Raw genomic sequence first — 17,682 nt, 5'->3', positions numbered from 1 at the left:
GCAGTAATATTAGCAAATAGCGGTTCGTAAAGAAATTTCATCATGTTTTGTCGAAAGGCGAAAATACAGCTGTAATGAACCCACTGTTCACGATATCCCTAACACAAATGCACCACACTGAGACAATATCGTAGAGAAAAGATAAGAACCGAGACTAACTACAGAGACTTCGATGTCGATGGACGCTGCACTGATGTAATACAGGATTACAATTGCCATACCTGGCTTTGTGCCTGAAACTTGAGGGGATTATACGCTTGGCTTTTTGTGGCTAATGGAAAAATATACTGAGGAAAAAATACGGGATTACACGAACGCACAAGTGTTCTTTTATGTATTGTTTTTCAAGTTTCTTCATAATTTGTGCGATTCAGTTCTTGTGGAGAAAACGTGTGCTTTCATGTGATCCCTTATTTTACCTATCAGTATATTTGTAGAAGCGTTCTACCAGGGGATACGACATACCTATCGTCTTCATTATGAACACATGGTGTCACACTTGATTTTCATTGATTAACCCGCACGCTATTCAATACTCCAACCCACACACAACACAACACCTGAATAAAATAAACAAGGAGTTTAATGAACAGCAGTCACGGGATCATCTGTTACATAATCAGTCAAGTAATTATTAGAACACGGTGACATTGCAATCAGCTGTATAGTATATGTACAGAACATGTAGATTTGTTACACTTACTACAGTAATCGCGATACACATTCAAAGTATACAATGTAATGTAATTGTTACAATTCACCACACATCAAGCCAGAGGGCGTTTATACAACCCGGGACACAGTTACAAAACAGCAAAACCACGAAGGTACACTTGGTATGCATGTGATTTGACCAGAGTGAACCACAAACAGCCATACATGCATAGGTTCCTAGGTTCTGTTAGCTTTAGAGATACTAATCACGGATTACGTCCGATACTCGTTATCACTGACCCTTGACAGGTTTAACAATGAGGAACGTGGTCAGCTGGTCTGTAAATTTCCAGTTTTCAATAACACATACCGTTATAAAAGCTTTGTCCAATTTTCCCATGTTAATACAAGGACTGATCTTGCTTACGCAGAAACGACTGACATTTAGCAAACAGCGTGCCATAGATAAATATAATTAAGCTTTTGAAAGCGCATTATAAAACCATGAAATACAACATATCCCAGAAGTGCTCCAGACGCATCTCACATTACATAGGTGACATCGCTCAGTTTTCGCCAGTGTGATATTAATAAACATTTAAAAACAGATCTGTCCAGTCCAACAAATGTCAAAGTCTACTGATATTCAAAGTGTTATGAAACCTCAAGTAAACACAACTGGGACTTCAATCCAGAAGAAACAAACATGCTCAGAAAAAGAACTGTCTTGAATGGCGATGGTATGCACGTTTCTGAAATTCGAACACATACTATCATGTAGATACTCTGTTCAAAGAGACTTGACAAAATAGGAGCGACGGAAGCAGGAACATCTGACACATATGAAACTGCCGGCGATAGATTTAAGAGAAAACGACAGCATGTTTCTGAATTTTGCCCATCGAAAAGCATTAACTGGTGTTCATTCTGGTGCGGATTCTTGGCTTACCTATTGTTCAGCCATTTGTCCCTGAGCTACTAAAGGCATTTTGCAAAAAGATCTAATCACCTCATCTAGGTCTATACCATGGCGAACAGATGTACTATTTATGTGTGGAAAAAAGAGGTAAAAGTATTTTAGACAAATTGATTTATTTGATACTTCTAATACAGTACCAAACCTTACCTGACATCGTATTCATAAAAAAGAGCATTTATAGATGGACAGATGGCTTTTAAGTATTGGAACTTTGTGTCAGTTCCATTTATTTATTTTATCAGGCATCCCTGTACACAATAATATGAAGTCCTGGTAATAAATAACGTTACATTTCACATCAGCTTGACACCTCTTTTTATGGTGATACATCATATGAACCTATATCTCTTTTGACCATGACAATGTACGAAAGACAGCGAGAGGTGTAAATGTCTGTAAGAGGATCATAGAGAAAGACTACAGAGACTGTACAAAAAGGGTAGACTTGCTAGAATAAGGGGCCATATCCTGAAACGTGCAGAGAATAACAGAAATGTGTGTCAAGTTGGAAGCATTTTCTAAACTAAACGGCAATCCCAGTCATACATACAGTGTCCTGTTTATCCGACCCTCAGCTAACCGGAAAACTCGCTTTCCGAACGAACATTCCTTAAAACGAATTCACCAATATTGTAAAATTATTCATTTATTCGAAAATCCGGTTCTGAAACGAAGTTGGGCGTTCGACATACTAGTTTAGAAATACTTCCAAGGGAAGATAGTTATTCCTTGAACAGGAAAAGAGCTGGAGTAACCTATGGAAATGAACAGGGAAAATGAGCCCCGATGTGCCTAACACAAAGGGCAAATGGTTTGTTGTTCCAGCCAATAGGTCCCACAGCATCTGTTGTCTCCAGCTCGAGTCCCGACAGACGAACAAATAACGCAACTCGGATACCAATTTAATTGACATTTCAATTTGTCTGGCTCGAACCTTGTCGACTATTAGTCTTGATGTCATAACAATTTCATCATTATTTCGATACATTAAATCTGTCAGCATTCGAGTTGTATGTGTAATTTTCTTTCTTCATGTTTTCGAGTGTGTCTTTGTTTGTTGTTTACCATTTCACTCAGCCTTGAGAGATGTTAGATACAGTAACTTTATATTGCCAGTACCCCAGTCAGGACCAGACAATCAAGTGACTGGCTTCATGATTATCGATCTACGTAATGGCGACATGGACATCGCAGAGCCTTTGGAAACGAACACATGCTAGCCTCCCCATGTTTCTGCAGTAGCTGGAAATCTTTCTGATTACGCCTGCATATTAAAGGTGAATGAGATTTTAGAAACTGTTGTAATATGTATATATATTTTTATTATAGTTGTTTAAAGTCTTATTATAAGTCTAGTTAGAATTGAGCTTCAGTAACCCAGTTACTTCAGTTAAGCTTGTCTTAAGAGGTTTCTCTCGGGATCGGGCGGTCTCACTCGCTAACTTGATTATCCCTTATCGAGTACGTAGATCGATGCCGCTGATCAGGGTATTGTCTGGTCCTGACTCGATTATTTTACGATAGCTGGAATATTGCTGATTACAGTGTAACTTTACACTCACTCACTTTTTGTGTTAAGTTGTCATTATTTTACGGAATAAAGTTTAAAATGCAGCAGAGAGAGGTTTAGTGGTCCTTCCACAGTCAGGCTGGTTGCATTTGTTTACGTGAACAACTACTATCAGCGCTTACAGTTACTGTCTTCGTTAATAGGTTAGTTTGTCAGCTTGAACGGAAACTAGACACCACAGTGGCTGCATATCCTTTTTTAGCCTTAAATGCACAACATGTGAAATCAGTTCAATTGATTATGTAATATAGACGTCAAAAGTGGTCGATCTCTCGGTTTTTCCAATTCTCGCCGAAAGACGTGTGAAGAGATGCTTCAAGTATAATAATAATAAGTGTACTGAAAATCTGTTGTGCGCTAAATCCAACCACTAAGTGGGTGTAAGCAAAGTATAATGTGTCCTGACCAAATGATATAGCGGTTATAAACCATGACCTTATGAGACAAGTGGATTTCATAAATATTTACTGCTTGGGAGTATTCTGACGAAGTTTAAGACTCACTCTCTACTGGGATGAACCGTCTTTCGAGGAAATGGTAGTTGATGACGACAAACAGGACAGTGTACATAGCAATCTGGAGCTCGTTCTATAAATATTTATCAAATGTGTGCGCAGTTTAAAAATGGGACAGTATTTAAACATCAGCGTTACAAGACACGATGACAAGTATTTACTGTATGTCAAGGGTCACGTCAAGCAATGCGCGATGTCAGGTGGGAAATTGAGTCTTAACAAAAACATGGATTAGGAACATGGATATAATGGATATAATGGCATTTGGAAAAGTTTCTTGGAACAGATGTCATTTTCGCCTGGTTATAATGTCAGTTACCCTGGCTTCATGTAGTATACATCCTTAATTGGGACTTAACTGACCAAATCCTTTAGTGCTTTAAGTAGTTTGGTAATCCCTGGTGGGAAACACATTTGCCAATACACCTCCTGCCACCTACAACAAGTCACCTACAGCCCCTTGATGCTGGAATTCAAGTCATTCAAGGTCCATTAGAGGAGACATCAGCCCAATCACCTTGTAACTTGCACAACAAGTTGTAACTTGCACAACAAGTTGTAACTTGCACAACAAGGGCTCTGACTGTCTTATGCCACCTTGGATATAATGTCATATGTTATCCGGGACTAACTGTGGGATTATAACCAGGGTATACTGTGGTTCATTTCTGATAAATCCGCCAGCTTTGCTCAAGACCAGGAACAACAAATTTTATAAAACTTATTATTATAAAAGACGTTGACACGCTTCTGGTTTGTCTAGTTACTTTTTACAGTACATTACGACCTTAATTGCAAGTACCATTGTCTGAGTGCACTGAACGAACAGGTTCGATTCCCCACATTAGAAAAATGGCTCCTGCCAAGTGTTGTTAAAGAAATATTACTAAAACTAAACTGTACTAAGGGAAGCAGAATTAAGTGAACTAAGTGAACTAAGTGAAACTAAGTGAACTAAGTGAATTTCATGAGCATTGTGCTGACGAATTGGCTCCCAAAATCCCTTATGTGTTTTTCAAGTAATTCTAAAATTAACTGAAAACAATATGCACTTGCTCACTGATCACGAAATAAGATAACAATAAAAAGCTATGAAACCCGTAATGGAATGTATCAATCAATGCCAAGATTTGAAAACAGAGAGCTGGCCATGTTAGGTTTAATTTCTTGAATCAAGTTGGCCCACATCAACACCAAATATGCTGGCAACACACGAAAAGATGTCAAAATGTCAAATGTCAGACCAAACCGTTTCCTTGGATTATTGAAATAATCTTTTGAAGTGGCTTGTTTTATTCATATTGTATCGCTGAGAGCGTCTTTCACATTAAACAGTTTTACTCAGAGTCAGTTATTCCTCACAACACAAAGTTGGTCTCTACAAAAGTATTCCCCTGACATACTCCACAAATCCCATTGAAAAATAACGGGAGTTGCAGCGTTTTCTTGATCCTAAAACGCAACATGGAAAATTCGCTGGAACGAGATATCTTCCAATCTACATTGAAAAGACATTTAGAAAATAACTATCAGAAACCCAAAATGGCAGTTTATGTATAAGGTGCTTTAGCTCAGATTTGTATTAATCATTCTCAATGGGCTTTGTTTTAGATACATTCCATGCTTTTTCACAATCAGTCTTTTTAGGAATATGGAATAAATTATATGTGTAAGGCTTTTACGTGTTTTCCTTAATCAGATATATATTTCCAAAACGTAAGTTGTTATCACAGTTGTTGAGCTCCTGATAAATCAATAACTAGACGGACTTCTAACATGAATCATATGTATTCGTCTTGGAGATACGGGAGTTACCATTTCCTCTGGGGTTCACTCGTAAAGTGGAATCTCTGTCGATGAATTCGTTTTTGATGTGCAAAGGTGACACTGAATTCATCCGCTCTGTGCAAGATTCCATCCATGTCCGTCTATATAGACATGTTAACAGGACGGACGTAGATATGAATAAACAATGTATTTTATGTATAACCATTTAGTGAGGGTGAATTACATCGCTGACCTTGTGCTTGCGAGTAGATGACTCACTCCAAGGATAACCAATAGCAGCGTCTTCTACTCTCCCAGCTCGCTCTGAGAGCGTACGTTCGACTCGGCCCACAATACTGGAATCTGTACTTTACCTGGTACCTGGTCCTTTCCAGATCGGTTCAAATACCCACACACACGTGGATCATAGCCATTTGGTCGCGTGTTACATTGCATATCTGAGTGGTTAAGGGAAACTTATGAATAGTTACCTAAAGAAGTGAAGTATTGTCGGCAAGACCATTGCAAAAGAGGGACTCCCATATTTTTAGCAACATACCAGTGCTTTAGTGTCTTCATTCAAATCTAAGGTACAATCGACCATGTGCTTACACAAAGATTTCAATGACAATCATTACAGTTTTGGCTCAGATATTGTCCAAGCAGGTAAAGCTTTCCAAAAGGTGTAGAGTATCAACAACAGGACATCTAATCGGTAACGAAAATGATGTCCTGAGCAAGTCCTTATTTTGAATTGTACCATATGTTGCTGTGTCATTCAAGGAACACTTTTGTGTGGCAGCGAGTGGCAGCTATTCGGACGTGTTCTCAACAACTAGCTGATGGATCTGTAAACTCATATGACATTATCAAAGTCGTACGGTGGACTGTATCTTTGATGATAGTTTTATCGATTCACATTAACTTGCGTCAGTTAAATGAGGTTATGTACATTTTCAAAGCCTCTTCAGGATTGTTTTACGAAATATCTTTAAAATATTTTGATGTTTCAAAATGTTGAAACATATATAAATAGAGGTTTGAGGATGAAGGTCATAATGGCGCATTATTTTTGCCTACAAATAATCCTATGATTTAAAGGTGAGTAAGTACGGTGTGACAAGGATTTGTATCAATAGGTGAGCACCACAGCGATGGACGCCAAAGGAAGGATTTGCATTCAGCATGATTGATGCATTAATAGAAGTTTCGATTTTCGCACAAACCAGATTCTATTGGACGTAAAAGGGGATGATGTAATGAAATGGAATGAAATATGATTGGTTCACTGATGACACTACTTGTTCATACAAATCCCCATGGACATACTAAGGAAATATCAAATCATAAATAATAATTATGCCCAATGATTTGGTCATCCGAGCTGGCACCATAAAGGGGACTAACTCTGCAAGGCAAACTTCTTTGCCTCAGTTGAGTGGGCTGACAGTTTCCTTCATTAAGGGCTGAAGTGCCCGTTTGAAAGATGACAGAGGAAACACTTATAAATCGTTGTATGGAATTTAACCTCTGAGAAAAGACTTTTCAGCATAGTTGAATTGGTTTCAGTTTTCTCACCCTCAGCCAGCACCCGTCGTTATATAGAATTCGATCGTGTCGACAAACACATAAAGATTTCTAAGTGCACCTTTAAAAAACTAGTTTTAACGTTATTTCTTTTCACAGAATGGGGAATGAACCTTAAAGTAGCTGAAAATAGGGGCACAATCTAAACCATTATTTTCTTTCATTTACATGCGGATACAAAATACACAGCAAAAATGACCCGCTGTCTTACTGTTGTCGGAGGAAAGCATATTTCGTGCGAATAATGTGTGAAACTGCGAGCTTAGAACCTTCTATCAGCGGACACTAGAAGTAGAAATCAGACAATGTAGGAATACAATCGCCAGTGGCTGAGGAAATTGTGTCAATCGAGCATGGTTCCACGCAGGAAGCAAAAGTACTGCAAGTTCCATGCTCTCAAGTGTGGTGAACCCTCCTCAGTTGCTGGTGATCTACAGCCGGATTATATATGTGTTATTCCCCTTCATGATATCTTAGTGAGTGAGTTAAAATTTATCGTCACATCAGCAATATTTCAGCCATATGGTGACGAGAGCCATTGATAGTATTCATAACAGTGAATGTTCATGGTGAAAATCTGATATCGCGCCGATTTCATGATAAATAGTCACTCACTCACTCACTCACACAGTGTACCCACATAGGAAATCGAACCCTAATCTTTCGCCCACCATCACACGAGATTCTGACCTACTCACTGGTCAACAACAACAAACATGATTTCCAAAGACAGCAACGCCAGAAACGTGATTCACCAAACATCCTCCTCATTATGCATTTTAAGAGAATATCCATTATTAATCAATTGAAAGTTGTTTTGGAATCAGCTAGGAAGACAGTAGTGAATTATCACCTGGAGAGGTGCAAAGCAGGAGAGATACAAAGAAAGTACACACTTGCGCGCATGCACAGACAACACACAAGCCTACAAGACCTAGTTTTAGGTGATGGGTCGTTAAGGTTTCCAGCAGGAAGCTAACACTTTGATTTTGTTCATGAATGCACTACATGATGTTGACTGTCTTGATGACGTCACCTAGGCAAGCTGGGTTTCCGTTTTGACCAATGTCCTTCATGATACCATTGCTAATTTAGTTTGGATTTGTTTAAGAAATCGCATTCAAAATATGAAATAAAATCGACCTCTTTGCGATTGTCTCAGCTTTGTGTAATCGTCGCAGTTCTGTGCATTCGTCTCAGTTTTGTGCAATCGTGTCTACTCGGAGTGTTCTGTTTCTATTCACAAGAACTTTGTGTATCCACCTGAGAACATTTATGGTTCAAGACTTATTCAAGCTTGTTATGTTTTCAAAAAGGTAAATTGATCAAATGTGTATATACCCACCACTCATGTTAGCACTAGTCCATAATGTAATGAAAGCAATAGAAACAAGACAATCCAAATATTATGAACATCGATATGCTCACATGGAATACTGCACCGATATGCTTCAGGCAGGTCAGGCAGACTGACCATACTATCCTGATATTTTTGGGGACAAGCATGACTACCAATTTTGACCCAGAACCTCATGCGGCATATCTATTTTCAAATCAGGTTTTCATCCAACCTGAACACAAATGAAGTGTCATGTCAAATGATGAGGTCACCAGGGGATATCATAAATGAAGTTTTCACTATTCAATTATGAGATTATTACTCTCTTGGCACTAGCGTTTCTGGTCAGTCGATCATTTGATTGTCTGCAACGTAATAATGTACGGCGTCAGACAACAAACACTTACTTTAAATCAACTTCTGGGAGTTATCGGAAGCGCGGGATACCCTTTTAACGAATTCAACGAATTCATCAGGGATTTTCACATATGTAAACTTCCCATCGAAAGTTTAGACTCACTTAAAACATACCTTTACATACTTTCACTGATTTTTATCATTTATTGAAATCATGGCATTAATCTTTTCGAAATAGTTACCTATATTTTGTTACACTACATCAGTCCATGTGTAAACAATGCCATTAAACACTATGGAATATTTTGCAAAATTGAGTTTAGGACAGTGGCCTGAAGGTCACTATATTTACACTGCTGAGTTTGATGAGAAATATAGATTAAGCCATCGTATCGAGTTGATCTGTGTCTATAAAATCCATTCAGACGGGGCGTGGCTAAAGGTTAGCTGATATTGTTTTTCTTTATTATGCACCAAAAATGAAAATGTAGATTTTGATTTTGACACCTGTTTCGCGGCCACACCAGCTAGATTTGCACTTACTTCCTCACGTCAAGGGACCAATTTAGCTTTAGATACTCATGAGAGATGAAAAAATACAGCGTTGTTAGACGTAATAATAAACCCAGCCAAGCAGAACCTGCCTTCACTTTATCAAATTTCCGCTGTAGAGGTTTTATTGGTGATTCAGCGACCACAAGGCTCGTTGCTACAATAAAAAGGATTCTTATGAAAGGCAGGTAGCCAGACGTCACGTGTTTCGTGCTTATGGTGAACCCAGTCACTTCCTGAATGTGCCTCTACATATGTCAATACTTTGACCGATAGACCAATTGTATTTTTTAGAAAGAGACGCAATTCTTATTATGGCAATGTCTCCGATTGCGCATTTGCATATGTATTTAATAATCTCTGTCAGCTTCAAGAACCAAACATAGCTGATGAAGGACTAATAGTACAAACAATCATCAGACGTAACGAGATAAATAGGAGTGGTTTACAAATACCAACATAAGGAGGAAACAACCTTATTTAGCACTATAATATTTTTGTGTGAAAATGATCGTAGACATATAATGTCTTTTCAAAGTCACGCATTTTTAGATCACATGTTGCAGACTGACTCTGAGTATTGCGTTTTTAACAAATACAGACTGCTCCCAATGCGACAACAACTGCATGTTTTATTGGACTGCCTAAAGGCGAAGAAGGGAGATGACTTTGTTACAGACTTGCGTGTGGATAGAATGTTTGGAGAAATAGAGTGTTTGACAATCGTCTACCACTTCTTTTGAGATAAACAAATTATAGCTGTGAAACATATTACATGTACATTGATTGAATGAAGTTTTATTCGTTTCATGTCCAGAATACGTCTCTTGGGAAACATTGAAAACATGTTCCGCGACAGCTAATTGAAGTACAACAGGAAACGTGATGCCTTTGCGATTTCAAACTTATGTTGTCATCCAGAGACTTCCTAATTAACACACGTCGTGTCAAGTAAACATTCAAACGTTATTTTGGAAACTGTTTCTGCGAATGGAAACATGTATATGCACTTTATCCAAAACCTGTTACGTTAAGACTCCTATGTCAATGCTGTTCAAAGGAAAACAGAATTGGAAACTTAGTTATAAGTGCGTTAAGGATGCCCATTGATTTTCCTTTCAACGTGAAATGAAGACAATGTATTTATAAGTCAACCGTTATGACGAGGTTCACGCACTAATCTTATGGACGAATATGACCTCGTCGACATGTCCAGCTTCGCCTGTCTTTATACAGGTTTGTTTGGTTTGTATGTTTGTTGTTTATGTTGCTTTCAGCATGTTCCAGCTATATGACAGTGGTTTGCGAATAATCAAATTAAGACCAAGCAATCCAGTGCTCGACATCATGAGCACTGATCTACACAACTGGCATATGGTGACATGTGTCAACCGTATCAGTCCGCCTGACCATCCGATCCCGTTAGTCGATTCTTACGACAATCATTGAATGCTGAAGACCAGGACTATCCCAGATATTCATGGGTATTTAGACCTTAGACTTCTCATCACTATTGCAGGAAATAATGTTTTCGAAAATGTTACAGATGACACTATTTCTTCAACTGAAGTCAAAGAGCAGAATATATTCAAATTTGAGTAGGAATAACTTGTTTTTCTTCTGGGCCACAGCAATTTGTCTTCCACCTATATGCATGGAGATGATTTGCGAAACATCGCCAGCTACGACTTGCTGTTAAATGCAAAATTGGTGCCCAAATGGGAATATGAATCATTCAAATATCCACAACTGGTTCAGCAGGAAGTGCATGTTCATGTATGCTACAAAATAATCAACACCATTATGAAAACAGACGCAGCCTCAGACACGCCTATAACTACCAACAACTATTAAATGGTAAGTATTATTTCATCAAAGTCGTCTGTGTGATTTATACCTCCGATCTTATCATCGCGGTGTTGTCGGATGCTTCCGGATGCTTCTAGGCCAGCTTTTGTCACCTGACAGAATGTTGATCGATGCAGGAGTCAATGGAGTTAGACGACCACACAGATATCAACAATAATTTGTTTAGTGGTCTCCTAGTTGACGAGTCACTTTCCATTAGTTCCGAAACATGCAAGTAGGCTTTTGGTTTTCATTTCACCTACAGTCCGTTTGGTTCCAACTGTGAGAGGCGGTCACGCGGAAGACATAGTTTCGATTCCACACATTGGTACACTGTTTGTAGTACATTCCCCAGGGTGGAATATTGCTAAAAGCGAAATGAAATATATTGACTCACTCATTCGCTCCAATGGGACGAGATGGAGTTCAGCAAGATTGCGACTCAATTGCCACACAGCACTCGTTATGTTGACATTCCTTGTAAATTCATGTGTACCCTTGTGCCTCTCTTTGTTGAGATGTTAACTCGTACAGAAAACGCCATGACGGTTTCTTGACATTTTTTCCATTGATGAATGTGCGAGTAAGAAACAACTGCCAATGCCAGTTAAACAAATAACAGATATAGATGGACACAGTGTATTTATTGCCATGCACCTTGATGTTGTTTATGACAGTATGAGTGATTTTGAGGTATTTTGCAAATCGTGCTAATTTGGAGACAAAAGGACTGTCTATACGACAATATGTTTTGTGGCTTATGCACATCCTTAGCGCCGGCACCCGTGGCGAGCCACCTCCTCGTGGTGGGTGCTGGGTAACGCCAAGAGCTCGCCGGCACCCCCGTTGTGGACCCGGGGGCATATTTGGTCCACCAACCTGTTTGCCATGGGTTGCGGCCCTGTGTCGGTGGAGGACGGGAGTCTGGGGGTTGAGGGCACTGGGGGCCTGTGACCGCGTTCCCTTTGCTCAACACACCCCTTCGACCCTTACTTCACCTAGACGGGAGGTTGAATAGGCCCGGTTCAACCAATCGGCTGGTCATGCTAAGCCCTGTACATTTTGTCTTTTGTCAGTTGTCATGGCTTTGTGATGATATATCTATTTTACGATTAAATAACTCAAATTTCGTATCTTGCCTTGAGTCCTATGTCCAGAAGGCAGTGGCTCATGGGCCAATCTGGTGGAATAATTACTTGCTGATTATTCTGCTTGAGTATATCATCCGGGTATCCTTGGTGCTGCAGGCTGGAAACCCGCCTGCTCTTAGCATTGTCCTTGTGATACTCCGTGGGGGGTGGGGAGCTCGGATGACGAATTCATACTAACTTACCATGGAATACCAAACCCCGAACAAAAAAACGAAACGCCAACTCGACAATGATGATGATGAACAGCGACCCTCCAAATCTATTGATTACTGGCCTCGTTTTCTGATCCTTGAGACTCTTGATAATACTCCTTTAAAGCTGAATCCATTTGCGATATCTAAAGGTATCCATGGAATAGCAGGAGATATTAAAGATGTGAAACGCTTGCGTTCAGGATGTTTATTACTTGAATGTAATAGAAAACAGCAAGCAACTAACCTGTTCTCCATTGAAACGTTTGTTGGAGTTCCGGTTATGGTCTCTGCACATAGAACACTGAACACCAGTAAAGGTATTGTACGAGACCGAGATCGTCTATTTGCAGATATGACCGAGATTGACATTGCATCGGAAATGAAGGATCAAGGTGTGATGTATGTCAAAAGATTTTCCAGTCGAAAAAACAATGAAAGTGTTCCAACTAACACATACCTGTTTTCTTTTTCTGCGCCAAATCCACCCAAATCAATCAGGGCAGGTTACTACAGCGTTACTGTTGATGCATACATCCCCAATCCTCTGAGATGTTTCAAATGCCAGAAGTTTGGACATGGTGTGAAGACTTGCACATTGTCTGTTACATGTGCTCACTGTGCTGAGACTACTCATGTAACAGAAGATTGTGAAAGTAGCTCCAAAAAATGTGCCAACTGCAATGGAAATCATTCAGCATTTTCTAAGGATTGTCCCACTTGGAAAAAGCAGATGGAGATCAACAGGATTAAGTACACTAATAATGTCAGTTTTGCTGAAGCAAAAAAGTTGATACAGTCAAGGGATCCTAGTGAAACTTATGCCTCCATCGCCAGAAAGCCATCAGAAATGACCAACAAAGAAAATACTTCTCAAGTCATTACCTTGTCACATGCCTGTCAAACAGACTTGACGTGGATAAACACAGACATTCCTAAAAATCTTTCTCCTGAGCAATCCACACAGACAGCAGATTTACTTCCTGATCAGCAGAACTTTTCTCAGCACCAATCTCCCGTTTCTCAACTTGGATCACAACCAGGGAAGAATGAGAAACAGACAGGTAAAACAAAGATCAAATCAAGATCAGACACTTCAAGACCAAATCGAGCTCCTAAAGGGTCAGACAAGATCAAATTATTTAATAAGTTTGGGTCACTAGAAGATATGGATGTGTCTGATAACATCCATCCTCGGGCACATAGCTTGTCGCCCTCGAAGAAAGTGCGGGGTAGATCCCCAATCAACCCACCATAGTTTTTTCCAAAAGTATAATACAATGGAATTGTAGAGGATTAAGGACTAATCTTAATGAACTACAGCTATTAGTCCAAGACTTTGCACCAGCAGCTTTCTGTTTACAGGAAACATACCTGAAACAGACAGATACTTTTAATTTACGTCAGTTTGATGCATACAATTATTTTTCCCCTTCGGGTGACAGGGCCACTGGAGGATCTTCAATCCTCGTTAAACAAGATGTTATCCATAGTTCTGTAGCTCTTAAAACTAACCTCCAGGCCGTTGCAGTGAGACTTACTCTTCACGTTACTTTTACACTATGCTCTTTGTATATACCGCCTTCCTCAGCACTCCAACAGTCAGATCTGCAAGATCTCTATGATCAACTCCCAAAGTCGTGTATCATAATGGGTGATCTCAGTGGCCATAACCCGCTATGGGGTGGTACAAACACTAACTCAAAAGGTCAAATACTGGAAGATTTTATCTCCAATAATGACTTATGTTTATACAATGATGATTCAAGCACTTATCTGCACCCTGCAACCGGCACCTACTCTTCTCTAGATCTGTCTCTTGCAGACTCTTCACTACTTAATGAGTTTGAGTGGTCAGTCCACAATGATCTCTGTGGAAGTGACCATTTCCCTACTATATTAAAATCTATAACTCCATCTGATGTTCCTCCATCATCAAGGCGGATTTATAAAAAGGCTAACTGGGCTTTATATGAAATACTGTGTGCTGAAAAACTTAAACCTGAACTTTTTATTGACGTTCCTGATGCTATTCAATGTTTTTTCTGAGGAACTGAATTCCATAGCTGATGAGTGTATACCAAAGTCCTCTGCAGTTCCACACATAAGGAAACCATGGTTCAACGATGAGTGCAAACAAGCTAGGAAGGCAAGGAAAAAAGCAGAACATTATTTCCGTCGCCATCCTATGGTGCATAATTTAAATAAATTTAAGATTTTAAATGCAAAAGCACGGCGTACTTTTAAACAGAAAAAACGTCAATCTTGGCAAAATTATGTGTCCAAAATAAATTCTCGGACACCCATGTCCAAGGTATGGAACATGGTCCAGAAAATCAAAGGTAAAGGTACTAAATCTACTGTCCATCATCTTAAACAGGGAGATCAATTGCTTACTGATAAATCAGATATTGCTAATAAACTAGGTGAAACCCTTGCTAAACATTCTTCCTCTTCGAATTATGTATCAAAAGTCCAGCAATATCAAAAACAACAAGAAAAGAAAACTATTAATTTCAATTCTGATAATGGGGAAGATTATAATGAAACTTTTTCTATTCATGAACTCCATACTGCTCTTGATCAAGCTCATGACACTGCTACTGGAGCTGATAACATACATTATCAACTCCTGAAACATTTACCAGAATCCTGCCTAGAAACTCTCCTGAATATTTTTGATCATATTTGGACATCGGGTGACTTTCCTCCCTCATGGCGTGACGCCATAGTAGTACCAATACCTAAACCTGGACGTGATCATACGGATCCATCCAATTATCGTCCGATTTCATTAACTAGCTGTGTTTGCAAGACCATGGAACGCATGATAAATAATCGACTTGTTTGGTACTTGGAAACAAATAATCTCATAACAGATATACAATGTGGTTTCCATAAAAACAGAAGTACTGTTGATCACCTCGTGCGACTGGAATCATTTGTTAAAAACGCACTAATAAACAACCAACACGCTGTGTCTATCTTTTTTGATCTTGAGAAGGCATATGACACTACTTGGAAATATGGCATTTTAAGAGATTTACATGACTTCGGGTTACGAGGTCGTTTGCCTAAATTTATTGCCAACTTTTTAAATAACAGACAATTTCAGGTCCGTGTGGGTTCTACCCTGTCTGATCATTACAATCAGGATCAGGGTGTTCCACAAGGCAGTATTTTGTCTGTCACACTTTTTAGCATCAAGATCAACAGTTTATCAAAAGTTTTAAACGATTCAATTGATGGATCGTTATTTGTGGATGATTTTAATATTTCTTGTCGTGGTAAAAATATGCATACCATTGAACGACAATTGCAGTTGTGTTTAAACAAGATAAATAAATGGTGTCTTGAAAACGGCTTTAAATTTTCGAAATCCAAAACTAACTGCATACATTTTTGTCGTAAATACAAACCACATAAGACCCTGATCTGTCTCTAGATGGCACACCAATTAAAGTTGTGAAGGAAGCTAAGTTCTTGGGTCTCATTTTTGACTCACACTTAACGTTTTTACCTCATATTAAATCACTTAAAACTAAATGCCTGAAAGCACTTGACTTGTTGAAAGTGGTTTCAAATTCTAAATGGGGAGGGGATCAAGCTACTCTTCTCCATCTATATCGATCTCTCGTGCGTTCGAAACTCGATTATGGCTCCATTGTCTATGGTGGAGCCTGCAAAAGCAACTTAAAACTATTAGATTCAGTCCATCATCAAGGTCTAAGACTTTGTCTTGGCTCCTTTAGAACTTCACCTGTTGACAGCCTGTATGTCGAGGCTGATGAACCATCTCTTGAGCAGCGACGTATAAAATTAGCTTTACAGTATGTAACAAAACTATATTCAAATGAGTCAAACCCTGCATATAACTGTGTTTTCAATCCCCTGTATGAGGATTTATACAAAAAGAAATCTTCTCTTGTTCCGCCTCTTGGTTTAAGAATAAAACCACTTATTTCTGCTGCCAGCATTACGCTGGAAAACATAGCTCCTTTCCGTCTTCCTTCTTCTCCTCCTTGGCAGTTGGTTAGGCCACAAGTTGACCTAACATTAACGACTTTTAAAAAAATCAGAAACGAATGAATTACAGTATAAACAAGAATATAATCAATTAAAACATAAATATAACAATTATATATCCTTATTTACAGATGGGTCCAAGGATGGTGGCGCAGTGGCTTGTGCCACTGTCATTGGATCCAGAACAATATCTTCTAGATTACCAGATAATAGTTCTATTTTTACAGCTGAAGCTAACGCCATATTCACAGCTCTTAAATATATTCAAAGACACCCTAAACGTAAACAATATATAATCTATTCAGATTCTCTTTCATGTCTTCAGGCGATTAAAAATTTGTCATGTAAACATCCACTTTTAATTGATATTATTGAAATGTATAATAATCTTGCTACTGGCCAATACGACATCGTCTTCTGTTGGTTACCCAGCCACATAGGCATTTCTGGTAACACAATGGCCGATCTTGCTGCCAAGGCAGCACTCAACAAATCTATGACACCGCTTCTTATTCCCTACAGTGATTACAAAGCCACCATTAGATCTTATATCCGTGATCTGATGCAAAAGAAGTGGGACACCCAAGTGGGTATAAATAAATTACATGAGATAAAACCTTACATTGGTTATACCCACTTGGGTTGTCAGTCCAGATTTGAAGAGGTCATACTACGACGATGTCGTATTGGCCACACTAGATATACTCATGCATACCTGTTGCAAGGTGAGGATCATTCTGCTTGACTGTGTTGAATTCTCCATCACAAGGGATAAGTATTTTACAGTAAAAACAATGAAGGATCTTTTTACCAACGTTAATTCTCATTTTATTATAGGTTTTTTAAAAGAAATTGATTTTTTGGTTGAATTTTGAATAATATGTTTCTGTAAATAGATGTATTTTAATGATTGGTAGTTTGAATTAGTAACTTGAATTGTTGGTGGCTGTACCCTCAAAGGGGGTTGAAGTATTGTAAAATTATTGTCCTCCTGAGAGGGTACGTAAGTCCACAAACATTCACAGTAAGTTTAGGTCTACCAGGGTTTTAATCGTATTATTCATGTTCTTTTAATTTTGGCTAAACTTTCGTACAATCGCCAGCAGCTGAGGGGATGATGTAAATCCAACTAGGGTCCATGTAGGT

This window comes from Haliotis asinina, chromosome 11 (assembly GCF_037392515.1).
Source record: "Haliotis asinina isolate JCU_RB_2024 chromosome 11, JCU_Hal_asi_v2, whole genome shotgun sequence".
Taxonomy (NCBI): domain Eukaryota; kingdom Metazoa; phylum Mollusca; class Gastropoda; order Lepetellida; family Haliotidae; genus Haliotis; species Haliotis asinina.
Note: the sequence above shows the minus strand (reverse complement) of the source record.